Source organism: Pongo abelii, chromosome Y, assembly GCF_028885655.2.
Source record: "Pongo abelii isolate AG06213 chromosome Y, NHGRI_mPonAbe1-v2.0_pri, whole genome shotgun sequence".
Taxonomy (NCBI): Eukaryota; Metazoa; Chordata; class Mammalia; order Primates; family Hominidae; genus Pongo; species Pongo abelii.
This window is the reverse complement of record NC_072009.2, coordinates 47,346,075-47,372,835: the sequence shown is the minus strand read 5'-3', so window position 1 is coordinate 47,372,835 and position 26,761 is coordinate 47,346,075. Positions and strand designations below refer to the sequence as shown.

General features: G+C 34.0%; 1 pseudogene; it reads right to left on the bottom strand.

The window, feature by feature from the left end:
• The window catches only part of LOC129053201 (deleted in azoospermia protein 1-like), a 57,301-nt pseudogene that overhangs the window by 5,025 nt on the left and 25,515 nt on the right, over nucleotides 1-26,761 (bottom strand).

Here is a 26,761-nt window from a genome sequence, read left to right as displayed (position 1 = left end):
AAATATAAAACCTCACCTTTTCCCCAATTTTTTGGATTTGGCATTGTGGAAATCTCAAAGATGTTACTACTTTCAATTTATTATGACAGATATGATTATTGGTCATAGATAGAGTCCTATCTACTATGAAAAGAGAACCAGACAACAACTGTGGTGAAGCAGCCTGCTAAAATGAAACTATAATTTGAATTACGTGCTCTAAGAATTGGGTAATAATTTTATTCACTCTATATCCCTAAAAAATTCATGAAAGTCATTCTGCATGTTTCATTCAGCTATTTGACAGCAAAGATGAAAACTATATCCTGAAATATAGAAGGGCCAAATCTCAGAAAACTCTTCTACAGAAAAGTTATTGCCAAGTATAGTCCTGTCAAAATATTATTCCATTACTTCTAAGTAATACATAGGTCTTCATTCTAGACTTATTCTAAGTGTTTTCTTAAATTTACCTATACTTCACTAGTTTAAAATGACAAACTATTCAGGAAATTTGTATAAACAAGTTAAAGGCCTCTCTAATATCGGAAAGCAAATCATTTTACTTCCTCTTACATTACCTGATAATTATATACAGGCAACTGATATCCAGTGGTGACCTGAACTGGTGAATTTGGATAAGCAGGAAATGCCTGAAAATAAAGGTTACAGAAAAAAATGAATACGGTAAACCGTTTTTTAAAATTAGAAAGAAATACAATTCCCAATATAACAAAAATATGAAAAACTTTGAAACAGTAATTGTTTTTCTACGTACAGCAATGCAGATTTCTAAATGACTGACTTTATGAAGAAATAAAAATTCTCTTGTCAAGTGCTACCCTTTGGGTGGGGAGGGGGAAGAGACAAATGACAAAAGAAGTGACTATTTCACCAGCCAAAGTTTACCTTATATATATCGGGTACTTAAGCTCACCCAGAAGTTATTTCTTACACTGGTGATAAGGCTCCATTAAGACAGATTGCAGTGTAAGTTACATTAACACATTTGCTATCTCCCTGTAAAAATATTTCTAGACTGTTTTGTATTAGACAATATTATAGGGTAACATGTAGTTCTATAGATATTATGGCTTTTTCTGTACTTCATTCCGAAAAACTAAGTGCAGTCTATAATCCAATAGTGGAGAAGAGAAAGTATGTCTTGTATGTTTCAATAAATTCTTATTGTTTGAAAACATACAGGCAGCAGCATACATGAATACACCCAGATTCAGTAATGGCTCACAGTCAATGACACAAACAAGTAGGGCTTTTTTTCTAGCCACTGTTCAGAGAAGGAAAAAGAAGAGGTATACCATACATGTTTCAAGTACGTGGAAAATGTCAACAAATTAGAGACACTGCACAACTGGTTCACTATTATTTTGTTACTTTATTTTCCATCAAAGAATATGTCTTTTAAACTAACACATAAATAAAATAGACTAAGGAGAATACAAACGTTATTTATCAACAGTAAGTGATAGAGTATGTCAAATCCTACTTTAAATATCAATGTAAGCAGGATCAGAGAAATCAGATGCCAGAAGCTCACGCGATTTATATATATATATCAAACCACATCGGAAATCTACCCATTCCAGAACCAGAACATATCCAGAAGTCAGCAATTTACATGAGGAGGCATCTGGAAATCATTTCAAATAAAGAGTAGCTAGATGAACTGCTAAACTTACGGAAGAATAAAGTGGGCAGACACGTAAGGAGAGCTGCTTTCATGCACTTTAGGAACTGGTTATAAGGGGGGAAAGCAGCTCAGGTGGTTTAGAGGTAATACTCTTGTTTATTCCTATTCTTATTTAAGAGTAATTAACAGCAAAGCATTTCTGTTTCTCTTCTACAAATGTTCTATTGCTGGTAAAGCCAGAGGCAGATTCTACACAGATACATACTAATTCTAAAGCCACGTGAATACTACCTTTCTTTGATTATATAGTCTATCAGTATGTGGACCTGCCATTGCTTAAGCACATAAAAACCTGAGAGCAAAAAAGGCACTGTTGCTCTCATTGGAGTTTATAATCGGGTTAACAAGAAAGTAAAAAAACAAATAAATAAAACATTAATATAAAGAATCATTTAAACATATTTATAGGCACACATGACATGGAAAAAAATCAAGAATGAACAGGAAGTGTACGTTTGGCTAATTCACTTAATGTCAAGTACAACACAATCCCTTTGCTCTCCAACAGGCCACTATGGTGGCATCTTTAAAAAAAAAAAAAACGGACACCAAAACTATTAAAATATTCCTACACATTTTCAAAAACACATGAGAAACACAATATTGAAGTACTTATCCTGCTGTCTCCTTTTTCATTATAATAAAAGTAACACAATGGAAAACTTAAGTACTTTATGTTTTTAGTCCATGACATTCTCGTTACTTTTATATATGAAACTTCACCTTTCTCCAAATTTTCTGGAGTTGGCAATGTGGAAACCTCAAAGATAGTAGCTCTTTCAGTTTATCACCATAGATATAATTATGGGTCATAGACATAGTCCTATCTATGAAAAGAGATCCAGAGAATTACTACCGTGAAACAGCCAGCTAAAATGAAAATATAATTGGAATTCTGTGCTCTAAAAAGTGGATCATAATTTTACTTCACTCTATCTCCCTAACAAAATTCAGCAAAGTCAACTTTGGATGTTTCATTCAGTTATTTGACAGCAAAGATGAAAACTACAATCCAGAAATGAAGAAGCGGACACCAAATCTCAGAAATCTGTTCTACAGAAAAGTTACTGCCAAGTATATTCCTGTCAAAATATTACTTCATTACTTCTAAATAAGACAGAGGTCTTCATTCTACACTAATTCTAAGTGTTGCCTTAAATTTTAGGTACACTTCACTAGTTTAAAATGACAAACTATTCAGGAAATTTGTATAAACAAGTTAAAGGCCTCTCTAATATCGGAAAGCAAATCATTTTACTTCCTCTTACATTACCTGATAATTATATACAGGCAACTGATATCTAGTGATGACCTGAACTGGTGCATTTGGATAAGTACGATATGCCTGAAAATAAATTATACAGAAAGAATGAATTAATAAGGTAAAACTTTTTTTTTAATTAGAAAGAAATATTCCCAGTAGAAGAAAAATATGAAAAACATTGAAATACTAATTATTTTTCTATATACAACAATGCAGAATTGTGTATGACTGACTGATTTATGAAGAATGTATTATTCTCGGTCAAGTCCTACGGTTGGGCGTGGAGGGGGAACAGACAAATGACAAAAGAACTGGCTATTTCACCAGGCAAACTTAACCTTACTTATATTGTGTACTTATGCCCACCCAGAAGTTATTTCTTACACTGGTGATAAGGCTGCATTAAGACAGAGTTCAATGTAAGTTAAATTAATACATTTGCTATTTCCCTGTAAAAATGCTTCCGGACTGATTTGTGTTTGACAATACTATAAGGTAATATGTAGTTCTACAGAATTTATGGCGTTTTCCGTACTTTACGTTGAAAAACTAAGTGCAGTATATAATCCAATACTGGAAAAGAGACAGTATAAAGTCTCATATGTTTCAATAAATACTAATTGTTTGAGCACATATAGGTACGCAGCAGGCATGAATACACCCAGATTCGGTAATGGCTCACAGTAAATGTTAGAAGTAGGGCTTTTATTCTAGCCATTGATGAGGTATACCGTACCATGTTTCAAGCACAGGGAAAACGTCAACAAATGAGAAACACTGAATAACTATTTCACTACTATTCTTTTACTTTGTTTTCCATCAAAGAAAATGTCTTTTCAACTAAGATATAAATAAAATGAACTAAGAAGGAAATAAACGTTATTTATCACCAATAAGTGACAGAATATGTCAAATCTACTTTAAATAGCAAAGTAACAAGAATCAGAGACACTACACGCTAGAAACTGATGGGATTTACAGATATCTAAAACTATCAGAAATCTACCCATTCCAGAATCAGAATATAACCAGAAGTCAGCAATTTATATGCAGAGGCATCTGGAAATCATTTCAAATAAAGAATAGCTGGATTAATTGCTAAACTTAGAGAAGAATAAAGTAGGCAGACACATGAGAAGAACTGCTTTCAAATATTTTAGTTACATGGGGGAAAGCAGCTCAGGTGTTATAGAGGTAATGCTCTTTTTAATCCTACTCTTCTTTAAGAGTAATTAACAGAAAAACATTTCTGTTTCTCTTTATCAAATTTTTTATGCTTGGTAAATCCACACGCAGATTCTAATCAGATACATGCTCTTCTAAAGCCAAATTAATACTACCGTTCTTAGGTAAAGCCACATTAGGACTACCTTTCTTACATTAAATAATCTACCAACAAGTAACTGAACACTTGTCATTACGTGGATAAGCCACTGCTTAAGCATACAAAACCTGAGAGAGAAAAAGGCACTGTTGCTGCCATGGGAGGTTAAAAAGAAAGTAACAAAACGTAACACATTAATATAAAGGATGATTTAAAATATTTATAGGCACATATGACACACAAAAAATCAAGAAAGAAGAGGAAGTATATGTTTCACTAATTCGCTTTACCAGAGGAACAACATAACTCCTTTGCGCCCCAACAGGCCAGTGCAGTGGAATCTTTTTAAAAAAAAGAAAAAGTAACCAAAATTATGTAAATACTCCTACACATTTTCAAAAACCCGTGAGTTACATAATGTTGAAGTATTTATCATGATGGCTCCTTTGTTATAATGAAAGAAACAGAATAGAAAAAAAGAAGTACTTTAGGTTTCTAATTAGACCCTGAAGTTCTTGTTGTTACTTCTACATGGAAAACCTCAATCTTCCCAATTTTCTGGAAATAGAATTGTAGCATCCTCAAAGATATTAATTCTTTGAATTTGTTACCACACGTATGATTACGGGTCATAGATAAGAGTTGTATCGTTGAAAACAGACCCAGAGAACTACTACCATGAAGCAGCAAGCTAAAATAAAAATACAATTGGAATTCTGTGCTCTAAGAATTGGGTAAAGCTTTTATTTCACTTTATATCTCTGCAAGATTCATGAAAGTCAGCCTGGATGTTTCAGCTCTTTGACAGCAAAGATAACAAAATACATGCTGAAACAAAGACGGAAACACAAATCTCAGAAATTGTTCTACACAAAAGTTATTGCTGAGTACACTCCTGTCAAAATCTTATTTCATCACTTCTAAGTAACACAGAGGTCCTCATTACACGAATTCTAAGTGATTTCTTAAATTTTAGGTACCTTTCACTACTTTAAAATGACAAACTATTCAAGCAATTTGTATAAACAAGTTGGAAGGCCTCAATAGTAGCTGAAAGTAAAACATTTTACTCCCTCTTCAATTACCTGATAATTATATACAGGCAACTGATATCCAGGGATGACAGAATTTATAGATGTAAGTTGACCTGGTGAATCTGGATAAGTAGAATAAGCCTGAAAATAAAGTTGACAGAAAGAATGAATTAATACGGTAAAACGTTTTTTTAAATAGAAAGAAATACAATTCCCAATATAACAAAAATATGAAAAACTTTGAAACAGTAATTGTTTTTCTACGTACAGCAATGCTGATTTCTAAATGACTGACTTTATGAAGAAATAAAAATTCTCTTGTCAAGTGCTACCCTTTGGGTGGGGAGGGGGAAGAGACAAATGACAAAAGAAGTGACTATTTCACCAGCCAAAGTTTACCTCATATATGTCGGGTACTTATGCCCACTCAGAAGTTATTTCTTACACTGGTGATAAGGCTCCACTAAGACAGACTGCAATGTAAGTTAAATTAACACATTTGCTATCTCCCTGTAAAAATATTTCTAGACTGTTTTGTATTAGACAATATTATAGGGTAACATGTAGTTCTATAGATGTTATGGCTTTTTCTGTACTTCATTCCGAAAAACTAAGTGCAGTCTATAATCCAATAGTGGAGAAGAGAAAGTATGTCTTGTATGTTTCAATAAATTCTTATTGTTTGAAAACATACAGGCAGCAGCATACATGAATACACCCAGATTCAGTAATGGCTCACAGTCAATGACACAAACAAGTAGGGCTTTTTTTCTAGCCACTGTTCAGAGAAGGAAAAAGAAGAGGTATACCATACATGTTTCAAGCACGTGGAAAATGTCAACAAATTAGAGACACTGCACAACTGGTTCACTATTATTTTGTTACTTTATTTTCCATCAAAGAATATGTCTTTTAAACTAACACATAAATAAAATAGACTAAGAAGAATACAAACGTTATTTATCAACAGTAAGTGATAGAGTATGTCAAATCCTACTTTAAATATCAATGTAAGCAGGATCAGAGAAATCAGATGCCAGAAGCTCACGCGATTTATATATATATATATCAAACCACATCGGAAATCTACCCATTCCAGAACCAGAATATATCCAGAAGTCAGCAATTTACATGAGGAGGCATCTGGAAATCATTTCAAATAAAGAGTAGCTAGATGAACTGCTAAACTTACAGAAGAATAAAGTGGGCAGACACGTAAGGAGAGCTGCTTTCATGCACTTTAGGAACTGGTTATAAGGGGGGAAAGCAGCTCAGGTGGTTTAGAGGTAATACTCTTGTTTATTCCTATTCTTATTTAAGAGTAATTAACAGCAAAGCATTTCTGTTTCTCTTCTACAAATGTTCTATTGCTGGTAAAGCCAGAGGCAGATTCTACGCAGATACATACTAATTCTAAAGCCACGTGAATACTACCTTTCTTTGATTATATAGTCTATCACTATGTGGACCTGCCATTGCTTAAGCACATAAAAACCTGAGAGCAAAAAAGGCACTGTTGCTCCCATTGGAGTTTATAATCGGGTTAACAAGAAAGTAAAAAAACAAATAAATAAAACATTAATATAAAGAATCATTTAAACATATTTATAGGCACATATGACATGGAAAAAAATCAAGAATGAGCAGGAAGTGTACGTTTGGCTAATTCACTTAACGTCAAGTACAACATAATCCCTTTGCTCTCCAACAGGCCACTATGGTGGCATCTTTAAAAAAAAAAAAAAAAAAAAAACGGACACCAAAACTATTAAAATATTCCTACACATTTTCAAAAACACATGAGAAACACAATATTGAAGTACTTATCCTGCTGTCTCCTTTTTCATTATAATAAAAGTAACACAATGGAAAACTTAAGTACTTTATGTTTTTAGTCCATGATATTCTTGTTACTTTTATATATGAAACTTCACCTTTCTCCAAATTTTCTGGAGTTGGCAATGTGGAAACTTCAAAGATAGTAGCTCTTTCAGTTTATCACCATAGATATAATTATGGGTCATAGACATAGTCCTATCTATGAAAAGAGATCCAGAGAATTACCACCGTGAAACAGCCAGCTAAAATGAAAATATAATTGGAATTCTGTGCTCTAAAAAGTGGATCATAATTTTACTTCACTCTATCTCCCTAACAAAATTCAGCAAAGTCAACTTTGGATGTTTCATTCAGTTATTTGACAGCAAAGATGAAATCTACAATCCAGAAATGAAGAAGGGGACACCAAATCTCAGAAATCTGTTCTACAGAAAAGTTACTGCCAAGTATATTCCTGTCAAAATATTACTTCATTACTTCTAAATAAGACAGAGGTCTTCATTCTACACTAATTCTAAGTGTTGCCTTAAATTTTAGGTACACTTCACTAGTTTAAAATGACAAATTATTCAGGAAATTTGTATAAACAAGTTAAAGGCCTCTATAATATCGGAAAGCAAATCATTTTACTTCCTCTTACATTACCTGATAATTATATACAGGCAACTGATATCTAGTGATGACCTGAACTGGTGCATTTGGATAAGTACGATATGCCTGAAAATAAATTATACAGAAAGAATGAATTAATAAGGTAAAACTTTTTTTTTAATTAGAAAGAAATATTCCCAGCAGAACAAAAATATGAAAAACATTGAAATACTAATTATTTTTCTATATACAACAATGCAGAATTGTGTATGACTGACTGATTTATGAAGAACGTATTATTCTCGGTCAAGTCCTACGGTTGGGCGTGGAGGGGGAACAGACAAATGACAAAAGAATTGGCTATTTCACCAGGCAAAGTTAACCTTACTTACATTGTGTACTTATGCCCACCCAGAAGTTATTTCTTACACTGGTGATAAGGCTGCATTAAGACAGAGTTCAATGTAAGTTAAATTAATACATTTCCTATTTCCCTGTAAAAATGCTTCCGGACTGATTTGTGTTTGACAATACTATAAGGTAATATGTAGTTCTACAGAATTTATGGCGTTTTCCGTACTTTACGTTGAAAAACTAAGTGCAGTATATAATCCAATACTGGAAAAGAGACAGTATAAAGTCTCATATGTTTCAATAAATACTAATTGTTTGAACACATATAGGTACGCAGCAGGCATGAATATACCCAGATTCGGTAATGGCTCACAGTAAATGTTAGAAGTAGGGCTTTTATTCTAGCCATTGATGAGGTATACCGTACATGTTTCAAGCACAGGGAAAACGTCAACAAATGAGAAACACTGAATAACTATTTCACTACTATTCTGTTACTTTGTTTTCCATCAAAGAAAATGTCTTTTCAACTAAGATATAAATAAAATGAACTAAGAAGGAAATAAACGTTATTTATCACCAATACGCGACAGAATATGTCAAATCTACTTTAAATAGCAAAGTAACAAGGATCAGAGACACTACCCACTAGAAACTGATGGGATTTACAGATATCTAAAACTATCAGAAATCTACCCATTCCAGAATCAGAATATATCCAGAAGTCAGCAATTTATATGCAGAGGCATCTGGAAATCATTTCAAATAAAGAATAGCTGGATTAATTGCTAAACTTAGAGAAGAATAAAGTAGGCAGACACATGAGAAGAACTGCTTTCAAATATTTTAGTTACATGGGGGAAAGCAGCTCAGGTGTTATAGAGGTAATGCTCTTTTTAATCCTATTCTTCTTTAAGGGTAATTAACAGAAAAACATTTGTTTCTCTTTATCAAATTTTTTATGCTTGGTAAATCCAGATGCAGATTCTAATCAGATACATGCTCTTCTAAAGCCAAATTAATACTACCGTTCTTAGGTAAAGCCACATTAGGACTACCTTTCTTACATTAAATAATCTACCAACAAGTAACTGAACACTTGTCATTACGTGGATAAGCCATTGCTTAAGCATACAAAACCTGAGAGAGAAAAAGGCACTGTTGCTGCCATGGCAGGTTAAAAAGAAAGTAACAAAACGTAACACATTAATATAAAGGATGATTTAAAATATTTATAGGCACATATGACACACAAAAAGTCAAGAAAGAAGAGGAAGTATATGTTTCACTAATTCGCTTTACCAGAGGAACAACATAACTCCTTTGCGCCCCAACAGGCCAGTGCAGTGGAATCTTTTTTTTTAAAAAAAAAAAAGTAACCAAAATTATGTAAATACTCCTACACATTTTCAAAAACCCGTGAGTTACATAATATTGAAGTATTTATCATGATGGCTCCTTTGTTATAACGAAAGAAACAGAATAGTAAAAAGAAGTACTTTAGGTTTCTAATCCCTGAAGTTCTTGTTGTTACTTCTACATGGAAAACCTCAATCTTCCCAATTTTCTGGAAATAGAATTGTAGCATCCTCAAAGATATTAATTCTTTGAATTTGTTACCACACATATGATTACGGGTCATAGATAAGAGTTGTATCGTTGAAAACAGACCCAGAGAACTACTACCATGAAGCAGCAAGCTAAAATAAAAATACAATTGGAATTCTGTGCTCTAAGAATTGGGTAAAGCTTTTATTTCACTTTATATCTCTGCAAGATTCATGAAAGTCAGCCTGGATGTTTCAGCTCTTTGACAGCAAAGATAACAAAATACATGCTGAAACAAAGACGGAAACACAAATCTCAGAAATTGTTCTACACAAAAGTTATTGCTGAGTACACTCCTGTCAAAATCTTATTTCATCACTTCTAAGTAACACAGAGGTCCTCATTACACGAATTCTAAGTGATTTCTTAAATTTTAGGTACATTTCACTACTTTAAAATGACAAATTATTCAAGCAAGTTGTATAAACAAGTTGGAAGGCCTCAATAGTAGCTGAAAGTAAAACATTTTACTCCCTCTTCAATTACCTGATAATTATATACAGGCAACTGATATCCAGGGATGACAGAATTTATAGATGTAAATTGACCTGGTGAATCTGGATAAGTAGAATAAGCCTGAAAATAAAGTTGACAGAAAGAATGAATTAATACGGTAAAACGTTTTTTTAAATAGAAAGAAATACAATTCCCAATATAACAAAAATATGAAAAACCTTGAAACAGTAATTGTTTTTCTACGTACAGCAATGCAGATTTCTAAATGACTGACTTTATGAAGAAATAAAAATTCTCTTGTCAAGTGCTACCCTTTGGGTGGGGAGGGGGAAGAGACAAATGACAAAAGAAGTGACTATTTCACCAGCTAAAGTTTACCTTATATATACCGGGTACTTATGCCCACCCAGAAGTTATTTCTTACACTGGTGATAAGGCTCCACTTAGACAGATTGCAATGTAAGTTAAATTAACACATTTGCTATCTCCCTGTAAAAATATTGCTAGACTGTTTTGTATTAGACAATATTATAGGGTAACATGTAGTTCTATAGATGTTATGGCTTTTATTGTACTTCATTCCGAAAAACTAAGTGCAGTCTATAATCCAATAGTGCAGAAGAGAAAGTATGTCTTGTATGTTTCAATAAATTCTTATTGTTTGAAAACATACAGGCAGCAGCATACATGAATACACCCAGATTCAGTAATGGCTCACAGTCAATGACACAAACAAGTAGGGCTTTTTTTCTAGCCACTGTTCAGAGAAGGAAAAAGAAGAGGTATACCATACATGTTTCAAGCACGTGGAAAATGTCAACAAATTAGAGACACTGCACAACTGGTTCACTATTATTTTGTTACTTTATTTTCCATCAAAGAATATGTCTTTTAAACTAACACATAAATAAAATAGACTAAGAAGAATACAAACGCTATTTATCAACAGTAAGTGGTAGAGTATGTCAAATCCTACTTTAAATATCAATGTAAGCAGGATCAGAGAAATCAGATGCCAGAAGCTCACGCGATTTATATATATATATCAAACCACATCGGAAATCTACCCATTCCAGAACCAGAATATATCCAGAAGTCAGCAATTTACATGAGGAGGCATCTGGAAATCATTTCAAATAAAGAGTAGCTAGATGAACTGCTAAACTTACGGAAGAATAAAGTGGGCAGACACGTAAGGAGAGCTGCTTTCATGCACTTTAGGAACTGGTTATAAGGGGGGAAAGCAGCTCAGGTGGTTTAGAGGTAATACTCTTGTTTATTCCTATTCTTATTTAAGAGTAATTAACAGCAAAGCATTTCTGTTTCTCTTCTACAAATGTTCTATTGCTGGTAAAGCCAGAGGCAGATTCTACGCAGATACATACTAATTCTAAAGCCACGTGAATACTACCTTTCTTTGATTATATAGTCTATCACTATGTGGACCTGCCATTGCTTAAGCACATAAAAACCTGAGAGCAAAAAAGGCACTGTTGCTCCCATTGGAGTTTATAATCGGGTTAACAAGAAAGTAAAAAAACAAATAAATAAAACATTAATATAAAGAATCATTTAAACATATTTATAGGCACACATGACATGGAAAAAAATCAAGAATGAACAGGAAGTGTACGTTTGGCTAATTCACTTAATGTCAAGTACAACACAATCCCTTTGCTCTCCAACAGGCCACTATGGTGGCATCTTTAAAAAAAAACAAACAAACAAACAAAAAAAACGGACACCAAAACTATTAAAATATTCCTACACATTTTCAAAAACACATGAGAAACACAATATTGAAGTACTTATCCTGCTGTCTCCTTTTTCATTATAATAAAAGTAACACAATGGAAAACTTAAGTACTTTATGTTTTTAGTCCATGATGTTCTTGTTACTTTTATATATGAAACTTCACCTTTCTCCAAATTTTCTGGAGTTGGCAATGTGGAAACTTCAAAGATAGTAGCTCTTTCAGTTTATCACCATAGATATAATTATGGGTCATAGACATAGTCCTATCTATGAAAAGAGATCCAGAGAATTACCACCGTGAAACAGCCAGCTAAAATGAAAATATAATTGGAATTCTGTGCTCTAAAAAGTGGATCATAATTTTACTTCACTCTATCTCCCTAACAAAATTCAGCAAAGTCAACTTTGGATGTTTCATTCAGTTATTTGACAGCAAAGATGAAAACTACAATCCAGAAATGAAGAAGGGGACACCAAATCTCAGAAATCTGTTCTACAGAAAAGTTACTGCCAAGTAAAATATTACTTCATTACTTCTAAATAAGACAGAGGTCTTCATTCTACTCTAATTCTAAGTGTCGCCTTAAATTTTAGGTACACTTCACTAGTTTAAAATGACAAATTATTCAGGAAATTTGTATAAACAAGTTAAAGGCCTCTATAATATCGGAAAGCAAATCATTTTACTTCCTCTTACATTACCTGATAATTATATACAGGCGACTGATATCTAGTGATGACCTGAACTGGTGCATTTGGATAAGTACGATATGCCTGAAAATAAATTATACAGAAAGAATGAATTAATAAGGTAAAACTTTTTTTTAATTAGAAAGAAATATTCCCAGTAGAACAAAAATATGAAAAACATTGAAATACTAATTATTTTTCTATATACAACAATGCAGAATTGCATATGACTGACTGAGTTATGAAGAATGTATTATTCTCGGTCAAGTCCTACGGTTGGGCGTGGAGGGGGAACAGCAAATGACAAAAGAACTGGCTATTTCACCAGGCAAACTTAACCTTACTTATATTGTGTACTTATGCCCACCCAGAAGTTATTTCTTACACTGGTGATAAGGCTACATTAAGACAGAGTTCAATGTAAGTTAAATTAATACATTTGCTATTTCCCTGTAAAAATGCTTCCGGACTGATTTGTGTTTGACAATATTATAAGGTAATATGTAGTTCTACAGAATTTATGGCGTTTTCTGTACTTTATGTTGAAAAACTAAGTGCAGTATATAATCCAATACTGGAAAAGAGACAGTATAAAGTCTCATATGTTTCAATAAATACTAATTGTTTGAATACATATAGGTACGCAGCAGGCATGAATACACCCAGATTCGGTAATGGCTCACAGTAAATGTTAAAAGTAGGGCCTTTATTCTAGCCATTGTTCAGAGAAGGAAAAACAAGATGAGGTATACCGTATGTGTTTCAAGCACAGGGAAAACGTCAACAAATGAGAAACACTGAATAACTATTTCACTACTATTCTGTTACTTTATTTTCCATCAAAGAAAATGTCTTTTCAACTAAGATATAAATAAAATGAACTAAGAAGGAAATAAGCGTTATTTATCACCAATAAGTGACAGAATATGTCAAATCTACTTTAAATAGCAAAGTAACAAGGATCAGAGACACTACCCGCTAGAAACTGATGGGATTTACAGATATCTAAAACTATCAGAAATCTACCCATTCCAGAATCAGAATATATCCAGAAGTCAGCAATTTATATGCAGAGGCATCTGGAAATCATTTCAAATAAAGAATAGCTGGATTAATTGCTAAACTTAGAGAAGAATAAAGTAGGCAGACACATGAGAAGAACTGCTTTCAAATATTTTAGTTACATGGGGGAAAGCAGCTCAGGTGTTATAGAGGTAATGCTCTTTTTAATCCTACTCTTCTTTAAGAGTAATTAACAGAAAAACATTTCTGTTTCTCTTTATCAAATTTTTTATGCTTGGTAAATCCAGACGCAGATTCTAATCAGATACATGCTCTTCTAAAGCCAAATTAATACTACCGTTCTTAGGTAAAGCCACATTAGGACTACCTTTCTTACATTAAATAATCTACCAACAAGTAACTGAACACTTGTCATTACGTGGATAAGCCATTGCTTAAGCATACAAAACCTGAGAGAGAAAAAGGCACTGTTGCTGCCATGGCAGGTTAAAAAGAAAGTAACAAAACGTAACACATTAATATAAAGGATGATTTAAAATATTTATAGGCACATATGACACACAAAAAATCAAGAAAGAAGAGGAAGTATATGTTTCACTAATTCGCTTTACCAGAGGAACAACATAACTCCTTTGCGCCCCAACAGGCCAGTGCAGTGGAATCTTTTTTTTTTAAAAAGAAAAAGTAACCAAAATTATGTAAATACTCCTACACATTTTCAAAAACCCGTGAGTTACATAATATTGAAGTATTTATCATGATGGCTCCTTTGTTATAATGAAAGAAACAGAATAGAAAAAAAGAAGTACTTTAGGTTTCTAATCCCTGAAAGTTCTTGTTGTTACTTCTACATGGAAAACCTCAATCTTCCCAATTTTCTGGAAATAGAATTGTAGCATCCTCAAAGATATTAATTCTTTGTATTTGTTACCACACATATGATTACGGGTCATAGATAAGAGTTGTATCGTTGAAAACAGACCCAGAGAACTACTACCATGAAGCAGCAAGCTAAAATAAAAATACAATTGGAATTCTGTGCTCTAAGAATTGGGTAAAGCTTTTATTTCACTTTATATCTCTGCAAGATTCATGAAAGTCAGCCTGGATGTTTCAGCTCTTTGACAGCAAAGATAACAAAATACATGCTGAAACAAAGACGGAAACACAAATCTCAGAAATTGTTCTACACAAAAGTTATTGCTGAGTACACTCCTGTCAAAATCTTATTTCATCACTTCTAAGTAACACAGAGGTCCTCATTACACGAATTCTAAGTGATTTCTTAAATTTTAGGTACATTTCACTACTTTAAAATGACAAACTATTCAAGCAATTTGTATAAACAAGTTGAAGGCCTCAATAGTAGCTGAAGGTAAAACATTTTACTCCCTCTTCAATTACCTGATAATTATATACAGGCAACTGATATCCAGGGATGACGGAATTTATAGATATAAATTGATCTGGTGAATCTGGATAAGTAGAATAAGCCTGAAAATAAAGTTGACAGAAAGAATGGATTAATACGGTAAAACATTTTTTTTAATAGAAAGAAATATCATACCCAATATAACAAAAATATGAAAAACTTTGAAACAGTAATTGTTTTTCTACGTACAGCAATGCAGATTTCTAAATGACTGACTTTATGAAGAAATAAAAATTCTCTGTCAAGTGCTACCCTTTGGGTGGGGAGGGGGAAGAGACAAATGACAAAAGAAGTGACTATTTCACCAGCCAAAGTTTACCTTATATATACCGGGTACTTATGCCCACCCAGAAGTTATTTCTTACACTGGTGATAAGGCTCCATTAGGATAGATTTCAACGTAAATTAAATTCATACATTTGCTATTTCTTTGGCAAAATACTTCTAGATTGTTTGGTATTTGACAACATTATAGGGTAATACTGTAGTTCTTCGACAGATGTTACGGCTTTCTCTATACTTCATTTCCACAAATTAAGGGCAGTATATAGCCGTAACTGGAAAAGAGACAGTATAACGTCTTCTACGTTTCAATAAATTCTTACTGATTAAAAACATACAGGTAGCAGCATTCATGAATATACCCAGATTCAGTAATGGCTCACCGTAAATGCTAGAAACACGTAGGGCTTTTCTTCTAGTCATTGCTCAGAGAAGGAAAAAAGAAGAAGAGGTGTACCCTACACGTTTCAACTACATGGAAAATGTCAACATATGAGAGACACTGAAGAACTATTTCACTACTATTTTGTTACTTTATTTTCCATCAAAGAAAAGGTGTTTTAAACACACACTGAAATAAGAGGAACGAAGAACAAAATAAATGTTATTTATCACCAGTAAGTGACAAACGATGTCAAATCTCACTTTAAACATCAAAGCAACCAGCATCAGAGAAATGACATGCCAGAAACTCACGGGATTTACAGATAGAGTAAAAGAGATCAGAAATCTACCCATCCCAGAACCAGAATATATCCAGCAGTCAGCAATTTATATGACGAGGCATCTGGAAAGCACTGCAAGTAAAGAATAGCTAGGTTAACCGCTAACCTTAGAGAACAATAAACTAGGCAGACACATAAGGAGAGCTGCTTCCAAATACTTTAGCAACTAGTTACATAGGGTGAAAAAGGAAGAGACAGGAAGAGATTTGTTCATGTGTCTAAAGAGGTCATTTCTGAGAGAAAGCCTTGCAAAGTATATAGAAGATTTTTAGCTCAAATAACCAACACTAAGAGTAAGAAATTTCTAACAAAAGTAACAAATTTCCCATTACTCACACTGTTTAAACAGGGATTCCATTGCCACTTACTATGGAAAGTGTAGATACAATTCCACAGACGCAAGGATGACTACAATAAACAAGAGAACAGGACCATAAGCACTTCTTACCTGAACATACTGAGTTATAGGATTCAGCGTGATTAGGGGCTGCAGGCAAGTTTCAGTGTTTGCATTCCTCCAGGTGTTCTGAAACTGTGGTGGAGGAGGAGGATTTAATACCAAAGGACGTGGCTGCACAAGACGAGCGCCTTTTTGAAAAGCAAGAAGAAAAAAGCCTATTTTTAGTTATTTGAAAAGCTACCCGGGTCAAAAAAGAACAATTTCTTTTCCTACTCACAGAACTTTTGTTTCCTGATTGCAGTGCCCAGCTTCAGCTTTTTACCCTGGAGATGTATCTGTGACTGAAAAGAGAACAGTAACAAAACTAGAATCCATTTTCAAGTCTTAGCTTCCAAGACTTGGGTAAACACCTAAAGCTTTCTAAGGTTCCTATCATCATAGACGATCAGTGACAACTACGCACCAAATTAAATGTTGTCATCATGAAGCCACCTTATTTACCCTTGCCACTCTAATCAGTGTCAAGAGGCATCAAGTGAAAGTTGATCAAAAACTTTTCATCACCCTGTCTCCAACCTTTCCTGTCTGTAGTTCATGAACCTAGGTGTGCACTCAAAAATAAACATGATCTATCAAGTTATGGGAGGTTACTCTGAGTTTGGATTTTGCACAGGAAGTCTAACTTTCTCAAAATTTTACACAAGTCTGAGTATATCACTAACACTAAACGTCGTATCAGTAAGATAAATAAGAGACTTTTCCATTGAATTACTTACCTCTACTATCTTCTGGACATCCACGTCATCAACAAATGAAACAAATCCATAGCTATAAAGGCAGACAAATGAAGCATAAAATCACCATCATACAGTACATGGTTCAGAACTTCTACTATTCTATATACAGACGTGATCATGACCAAAGATGAATAATATACCATGATAAGTATTTGCTAACATGCACATGACAGATCCTCTACAAATACTACTTTTTCTTAAGTAGAACTATGTCAAAATGTGCTAGGATTAGGGTACTGTGAAAACTTCACTGATTAACAAAGAATTCACATCTGTGAACCTGAATTTAACTTACTATCTAAGACAAGGTGGTTAAAATTAAAGATGCTGTGCAGTGTATGAAGAAAACAACTATTTGAGAAAACTGATTAACTCATCTGTATGAAATAAAAATTGCAGACATTTCAAAACAAACATTAGAAAAATGATTAAATAAAAGAACTGGTAATAACCTTTTATCCCCTACGTGAAAGAAATTAACACCGCAAACAGTTTCATTTATACAAGGGTCAGAATATCAGTTTTGAAGTCTTGTCTCATACCTATAGAACAGGGGACTAGAGTTCAGATATTTTTGATAAAATTACTCACCCTTTGGACACACCACTTCGATTTGTGATTATCTTCACGTCTTTCACTGAACCGTATCTACCAAAGCAGCTTCTGATCTCAGTTTCATCCGTCTATGGAACAGAATGGAACGTCAGAGTAAAAATTCAGCATTCAAAAATTTCAACTTTACTACAATTTTACTACCATGAGAGGGAAATTTCTTCCCCATTTATCCCCAAATGACCAGTAGCTCTTTGTCAAAGATATTTTTAGTACCTATGGTTCAAACCTGAAAGCAATTCTAAACCTCCATGAAGTACAAAAACACATTAAGTTTGTAACAGGGCCCAAATCCCACTGTTCATGATGTACTTTAAGGTAACAATGAGGTATGAATACAATACCCTATCATCAATTCCACCAACAAAAACAGTGTTTGGCATGATTTTGCCTTCTGGTAAAACCCAGCCTTGGCTAGCCGCAGCTGATGAAGACTGGGTGCTGGCCTCTCTGCAGATGGTTGAGTTGGGAGTCTCAGGATTTGCAGCAGACTGTAATTTGGAAAGTAGACATCATAATTACGTATGCAGGCAAAACCCATACACAATGTGAAATATCATTTTTGTATTTTAAGTATAATATATTTTATATAAGTTATTTTCATTGGAAATTAGTCACCAGTGCAGCTCAGTTCAGGCTCAGGATTTAAACTAATCAGAGGACATCAGCATGGAATTTTAACCAAAGGATATACTACTTTCTTAAACCTAGTGTCGCTCATCACCGTGTCTTGTATAATGCTGTGGAAGAATACTCATTCAGTATTTGTGAAAATACTCTGTGAAGTAGTTAAAAAAGACACCCAAAACTAGAAAGTTTAGATTTGTAAAAATTAAAGTTTTAAAATCATCCTGTTCTACATTCATAAGCAACTTTTCACTTTACTGAGTAGACTAAAGATAAACCTTAAAAAAAAAAAAAAGAAGCCGCACCAAAAACAAAATAAACCTCAATGTTTTAAACCAATTTCTTATAATCTTCTTCCCTAACGCTAGGGTGTTCAAAGCATCTTCTGAAATAACATTTTTCTTCCTGAGTAACACGAAATCAGTCCAAGTGATAATTCTAATTTTCACAGTGGCCTGATAGATATAAATGAGTGAATTCATTTTGTACGTATAAAGTGGTAAAAGTGGAAAAGTGGTATGCCAATGTAAGTTAGTGTCCTGTTATTTGAATTTATTTTCAGCAGATTTGTTTTCAAGTTTCTTTTCTGGCTCCACTATTTAGCTGACTTATTTTGAAAAAAAGTTTAATTAAGAACTAATCGAAACACCAGGAAACTATGACACATCATTAATTTAAAAATCACTGGTGAAGTGCTGTTGACTCTGAAAGCACAAAAAGCTGCCTAAGAGAAAGCTATTACACATACAGCTGTCTGAAAGAAAACAAAAGACGAAAGAAACTGTGTATCTTTTTGAACAACACAATAACCTTATAGTAGTAAGAAAGGAGTTCCTACTTTGTTAATTAGATGCTAGAAGTTACTGATTCTACACAGCTTTACTATACATGAAATCTAAATTGTGAAATCAACTGAAGCCGAGGTTACTGCACTTCTCTTTTCTTTCCTGCCTGTACTTGCTATTTTGGGTTTGTAACTAATGCCTAATGCTTTCCTTTAACAGCTTTATTTCATGACAGTGTTGTGGAAGAAAAATTTAAAACACTATTTTTAAGTTTCTCCTTTCTAAAAATGTCTTCCATTATTGTTTTTTCCAAATGACATTAAGCTGCATTATCTTGAACTATTAGGAACCTGATTAGATTTCCCTTCCCTATACACAATTCACCAATTCCTTCTCAGTTCATTCAGAAATCCCAAACAGAATAAAACAAAAGAAATTCTGAAATTCTTGTAGTTCTTCTCTTTTTCAATTCCCCCTTGATTTGTGGATGAACTTTGGCTATGTTTTTCTTTGATAAACAAGCTACATTACAGTATTGTCTCTGCACCATAGTGTTTGGATGTATTTTAATTTAGAAATCTAACATCTGGCAGAAACCTGTATCAGATTATGAGAGGTTATGGAAATGCACTGATTCTCAACTGGGCAAGATTTTTGAGCCCCAGGGGCATTTAGCGACGTTTAGAGATTGGCTGTCACAGCTAAGATGTATTCCTGCAATCTGATGGGCTGAAGCCCAGCCATGCTACTGCACATCCTACAATGCAAAGACAGCCTCCTACAATAAAGAATTATTTGGTGCCAAATTTGCAAAGGGTCTGGTTAAGAAACCTTGTGACAGTGACACAAGAATTGAAGAGGAAAATTCTTGTTTGGGAAGAACCTGATTTCCATTGCTCACGAAAGTGAATCTTTTCATGACCTCAGTTTCAGTTTCCTTGCTTCAAAACAAATGGCTGGAAAAGATCTCTGGCGCCTCTTCTGATTCTCATACTCATTTGGATACCCGAAACAACCGTAGTTTGGTAAAGAAGAAAAAAAAGGCATTTGGTTTTATAAGAAGTTTGACTTTAGCTTGGATCTTATAAACTGGCTGCCTGCTTAACTGGAATCGTACATATAAAATTCACCGAATCTCTTTAATAGAGTCATCATATTTTAAATTAAGGAAGTAATGATCATGTCCTAGTCCTCGGCCAGCGGGTGGCGATCAAAGCAAACAAAGTAAGCAATGTACTTCATTTTTTGCAATGTACTTCATTTTTGCCATGGCTCGATTAGCAGGGATTGTTCAATTCCCACTGTGTGTGTATTTATACATAATTATATAATGTATATGTAAGAATCCACAATCAACAGACAACCTTTGGTTACTTCTAAACTATGGCCAAAAATATAAATCAATGCTTAGGATAAGAAAAGTTTAAGTTTAAAGAAAGTGCCAACGTAACCGTCAATGGCATCCTGAAAACAAACTGCATTAAAGAAGTAATTTTCTTAATCATATCTTCAAGCGAGTTGTTGAATTTTGAAATGAGAAATGTTGGAATAGTAAACAGGAGTGAGCTTCAAGACCATCATATACACAACTCTCATTGCCACATAGAGCAAATACATTCCTTGTTACATGTGGACAACCAAGTGACGACGACAGCTAAAAGCTGCAAAAAAATTATCGTTATTTAAACTCCTGGGAGGTCAGCTCCTTTGCCAGTATTATCTAATTCAATTACTGTGTCAACATGTAAGCAAACTGGTATTTATATAAACTGACCAGGAAAAAGCCTATCATCTGTAGTCAGCAAAGTTACATTGGCAGCAAAAGAGGAGGAGCAAATAAAGAGAGTGATAAAATTTAGAAAATACGACGTGAAAATCAGAATGAAAACTTTAGTAAATCAAAGCGCAGATTCTCGGGGAGTGGTGCGTGGGGAGGATGAAATTCAAGCAATAAACAATCCTGGCAAAACAAAGCAAGAAAACACAAGAAAGCAAAAGTATATATGAGACCTGAAAAATGGGTTGTGGCCACAGATAATAAAAGAATGCTATGCCGAAACTCTGTTTTCAAAGAGGAAGAAAGTATTTCTCAAAGCATTTTACAAAGCTAAAAGCATATAAGCAACAAAGCCTCACCCAGATGATCCATCCCTGCCCTCAACACAAATGGGAAATTCCAGCAGTATATAAAGAGTCTAAGTTTATATTGGGAATGCAAGAATACTCAATTTGCAGGACACATTACTTTAATTCATCACTGAAAATCATTTGACAAAATACAGCACTCATTTTTAAATTTTTTTAAAACCCAAGTAAAATAGAGATAAAGGAATCTTCTTTTCGATCAATCTCATTCTACCCTATCATCAAGCTTACAAGTGAACTAGTTGAGTCAACTGAACTGAAAACAGGAATAAGGTAAGGGCACCAGGGCACCTCCTTATTACTCCTATATATTTTTTCCACTATGTATGACAAAAGTGAATACCAATACAAAGTCTTCTATGAATCAGTAAGAAAAATGAAATTAAAAACCTAATTTAAAAAGCTAAAGATCAATGATCAACTTCAATGATGATTTTAAAAAGTGGGCATCAACACAATGTAATATTTTCCAGCTATTAGGCTGACAATTTAAAAAATACTAGTAACTTTCACTGGAATGGGTGTGGAAAAGAGAGCGCTCTACACACCGTCAATGAGAAAATACCAATACGTGATTTACCAAGAGTACTGTGGAAAAGGTGCATCATGATTTGATAAGCGGGGATACTCACCAGTATACTAAAAAGGAGAAGTAGTTATAAAATCATTATAAAAGGGGCAAAGTGCTTTCACCTAGCTATTTCACTGATAGCAATTCATCTCAAGAAATTAATAGCAGAAGCGTGCCAAGATATTTACACAAAGATATTCATGGCATCGCTTTTTTTAAGACTGAGTCTCTCTTTGCTGCCTAGGCTGGAGTGCAGTGGCACAATCTCAGCTCACAGCAACCTGCGTCCCAGGATCAAGTGATTCTGCTGCCTCAGCCTCCCGAGTAGTTGGGATTACAAGTGTGCGCCACCACGCCTGGCTAATCTTTTTGTGTTTTTAGTAGAGACAGGAAACAAAAATCATTCAAATATTCCTTCACATTTTCAAAAATACATGAGATAACACAATATTGAAGTACATACGCTGGCTCCTTTAATTTGTTATTATAATAAAAGAAACGGAACAGAAAAAAGAATTACTTTAGGTTTCTAATCTCTGACGTTCTTGTTGTTAACTCTATTATGTAAAACCTCAACTTTTTCCCAATTTTCTGGGGTTGGTATTGTGGAAATCTCAAGGATATTAGTTCTTGGAATTTATTACCACAGATATGATTATGGGTCATATACACAGTCATATCTATGAAAAGAGACGCAGAGGACTATTATTGTGAAGCAGCCAGCTAAAATACAAATATAATTCAAATTCTGTGCTCTAAAAGGTGGGTAGTAATTTTATTTCACTCTGTCTTTCTAAAAAATTGATAAAAGTCCGTCTGAATGTTTCAGCTATTTGACGGCAAAGATGAAAAAAAACCATGCTACAATATAGAAGGGGACACCAAGTCTCAAAAAACTGTTCTACAGTGAAGTTTTTGCGAAGTACATTCCTGTCAAAATATTATGCAATTACTTCTAAATAATACGGAGGCCTTCATTCTAGACTAATTCTAAGTGTTGTCTTAAATTTTAGGTACATTTCACTACTTTAAAATGGCAAACTATTCAAGCAATTTGTATAACAAAGGGCTCAATAATATCTGAAAGTAAATGATTTTACTCCCTCTTAAATTACCTGACAATTATATACAAGCAAATGACATCCAGTGATGACGTGAACTGCTGAATTTGGATAAGTAGGATAGGCCTATAAATAAAGTTTACAGCAAGAATGTATGAATACGGTAAAACATTTTGTTAATTAGAAATACTATTCCCAATATAAAAAACTATGAAAAAGTTTTAAAACATTACTTTTCTATATACAGCACCGCAGATTCTAAATGAGTGACTGATTTTATGAAGAAAGAAATATTCTGTCAAGTGAGGCCCTTTGGCTGGGGAGGAGGAACAGACTAATGAAAAAAGAAGTGACTATTTCACCAGACAAGTTGACCTTATTTATACTGTGTACTTATGCCCACCCAGAAGTTATTTCTTATTCTGGTGATAAGGCTCTATTAAGACAGACTTCAATGTAAGTTAAATTAATGCATTTGCTTTCTTTCTTTCTTAAAATACTTCCAAAGGGTTTTGTATTTGACAAGACCACAGGGTAATATGAAGTTCTCCTATAAATGTTACGGCTTTTTCTGTACTTCATTTCAAAAAACTAAGGGCGGTATATAATCCGCAACTGGAAAAGAGACAGTATAATGTCTTCTACGATTCAATAAATACTTAGTGATTGAAAACATATACATAGCATCACACATGAATACACCCAGATTACGTAATGGCTCACAGTAAATGTGAGAAACAGGGCTTTTTTTCTAGCCATCGTTCACAGGACGAAAAAGAAGCAGAGGTATACCCTACCCGTTTCAAGTACATGGAAAATGTCAACAAACGAGAGACACTGAAGAACTATTTCACCACTATTTTCTTACTTTATTTTCCATCAAAGAAAATGTCTTTTAAACTAAGACATAAATAAAACAAACTAAAAAGAAAATAAACGTTAGTTATCACCAGTAAGTGACAGAGGATGTCAAATCCTACTTTAAATATCAAGGTAACCAGGATCAGAGAAATTACATGCCAGACACTCACGGGATTTATAAATATAGTAAAACACATCAGAAATCTCCCCATTCCAGAACCAGAATATACCCAGAAGTCAGCAATCTATATGAGGAGGCATCTGGAAAACACTGCAAGTAAAGAATAGCTGGATGAATTGCTAACCTTAGAGAAGAATAAACTAGGCAGACACATGAAGACAGCTGCTTTCAAATACTTTTGGAACTAGTTATTTGGCGGGAAAGCAGTTCGGGTGTTTTAGAGGTAGTATTCTTTTTTCTTCCTATTCTTATTTAAGAGTAATTAATAGCAAAACATTTCTGTTTCTCTTGAACACATTTTTTTTTTTTTTTTTACGGAGGGTAAGGCCAGAGGCAGATTCCAGGCAGATACACGCTCATTCTAAGGCCACATTAATATTACCTTTCATGGACTGTATAGTCAATCAAAAAGTAACTGAATTCTTATCATTATGTGGACCAGCCATTGCTTAAGCATGCAAAAACCTGGGAGAGAAAAAGGCACTGTTGCTCCCATAGGAGTTTAAAATTGGGTTAAAAAGAAAGTAACAAAATGTGCCACATTAATACAAAGAACGATTTAAAAAAACTACAGGCACGTATGAAATAGAAAAAAATCAAGAAAGAACAGGGAGTGTACGTTTGGCGCATTCACTTTACCTGAGGTACAGCATAACTCCTTTGCTCCCCAACAGGCCGCTGTGGTGGCATCTTGGGGGGGGAAAAAAAAAAAAAAAAGGAAACCAAAATTATTCAAACATTACTACACATTTTCAAAAACACGTGAGACAGACAACATCGAAGTACTTCTCATGCTGGCTCCTTGGTTAATAGAACAAAAGAAACAGAATAGAAAAAATAAGTACTTTAGGTTTCTAATCCCTCAACTTCTTGTTCTTCCTTCTACATAGAAAATCTCACCTTTTTCCCAATTTTCTGCAAATCGCATTGTGAAACTCTCAAAGATACTAATTCTTTGAATTTGGTACCACACATATGATTATCGGTCACAGATATAGTTGTATCATTGAAAAGAGACCCAGAGAACTACTATCATGAAGCAGCAAGCTAAAATAAGAACACAATTGGAATTCTGTGCTCTAAGAATTGGGTAAAGCTTTTACTTCACTCTGTATCTCTAAATTCATGAAAGACAGTCTGCATGTTTCAGCTCTTTGACGGCAAACATAACAAAATACATGCTAAAACAAAGATGGGAACACCAAATCTCAGAAATTGTTCTACAGAAAAGTTATTGCCAAGTACCCTCCTGTCAAAATATTATTTCATCACTTCTAAATACTACAGAGGCCTTCATTACGCTAATTCTAAGCGTTTTCTAAAATTTCAGGTACACTTCACTAGTTTAAAATGACAACCCATTCAGGCAATTTGTATAAACAAGTAGAAGGCCTCAATGGTAGCTGAAAGTAAATCATTTTACTCCCTGTTCAATTAACTGATTATTATATAAAGGCAACTGATATCGAGTGATGACCTGACCTGGTGAATTTGGGTAAGTAGAATAAGCCTGAAAATAAAGTTTACAGAAAGAATGGATTAATACGGTAAAACACTGTTATTTTAATTAGAAGGAAGTATCATTCCCAACGTGACAAAAATAGGAAGAACATTGAAATAGTAATTGTTTCTCTACCTACAGCAATGCAGATTTCTAAATGAATGACAGACGTTAGGAAGAAACAAATATTCTCTGTCAAGTGCTACCCTTTGGGTGGGGAAGGGGAAGAGACAAATGACAAAAGAAGTGCCTATTGCACCAGCCAAAGTTTACCTTATTTACACTGTCTACCTATGCCCACCCAGAAGTAATTTCTGACACTGGTGATAAGGCTCTATTAAGACAGATTTCAACGTAAGTTAAATTAATATATTTGCTATTTCTTTGGCAAAATACTTCCAGACTGTTTTGTATTTGACAATATTATAAGGTAATACTGTAGTTCTTCGACAGATGTTACGGCTTTCTCGGTACTTCATTTACACATATTAAGGGCAGTATATAAGCCACAAATGGAAAAGAGACAGTATAATGTCTTCGACGTTTCAATGAATACTTACTAATTAAAAACATACAGGTAGCAGCATTCATGAATACACCCATATTCAGTAATGGCTCACCGTAAATGCCAGAAACAAGCAGGGCTTTTATTCTAGCCATTGCTCAGAGAAGGAAAAAGAAGAGGAGGTGTACCCTACACGTTTCAAGGACATGGAAAATGTCAACAAATGAGAGACACTGAAGAACTATTTCACTACTATTTTGTTACTTTATATTCCATCAAACAAAAGGTCTTTTAAACACACACAGAAATGAAAGGAACGAACAACGAAATAAACGTTATTTATCACCAGTAAGTGACAGAGGATGTCAAATCCTACTTTAAATATCAAAGCAACCAGCATCAGAGAAATGACATGCCAGAAACTCACGGGATTTATAGACAGAGTAAAAGAGATCAGAAATCTACCCATCTCAGAACCAGAATATATCCAGAAGTCAGCAATTTATATGAGGAGGCATCTGGAAAGCATTGCAAGTAAAGAAGAGCTACAGAAATCTACCCATCCAAGAACCAGAATATATCCAGAAGTCAGCAATTTATACGAGGAGGCATCTGGAAATCATTGCAAGCAAAGAATAGCTAGGTTA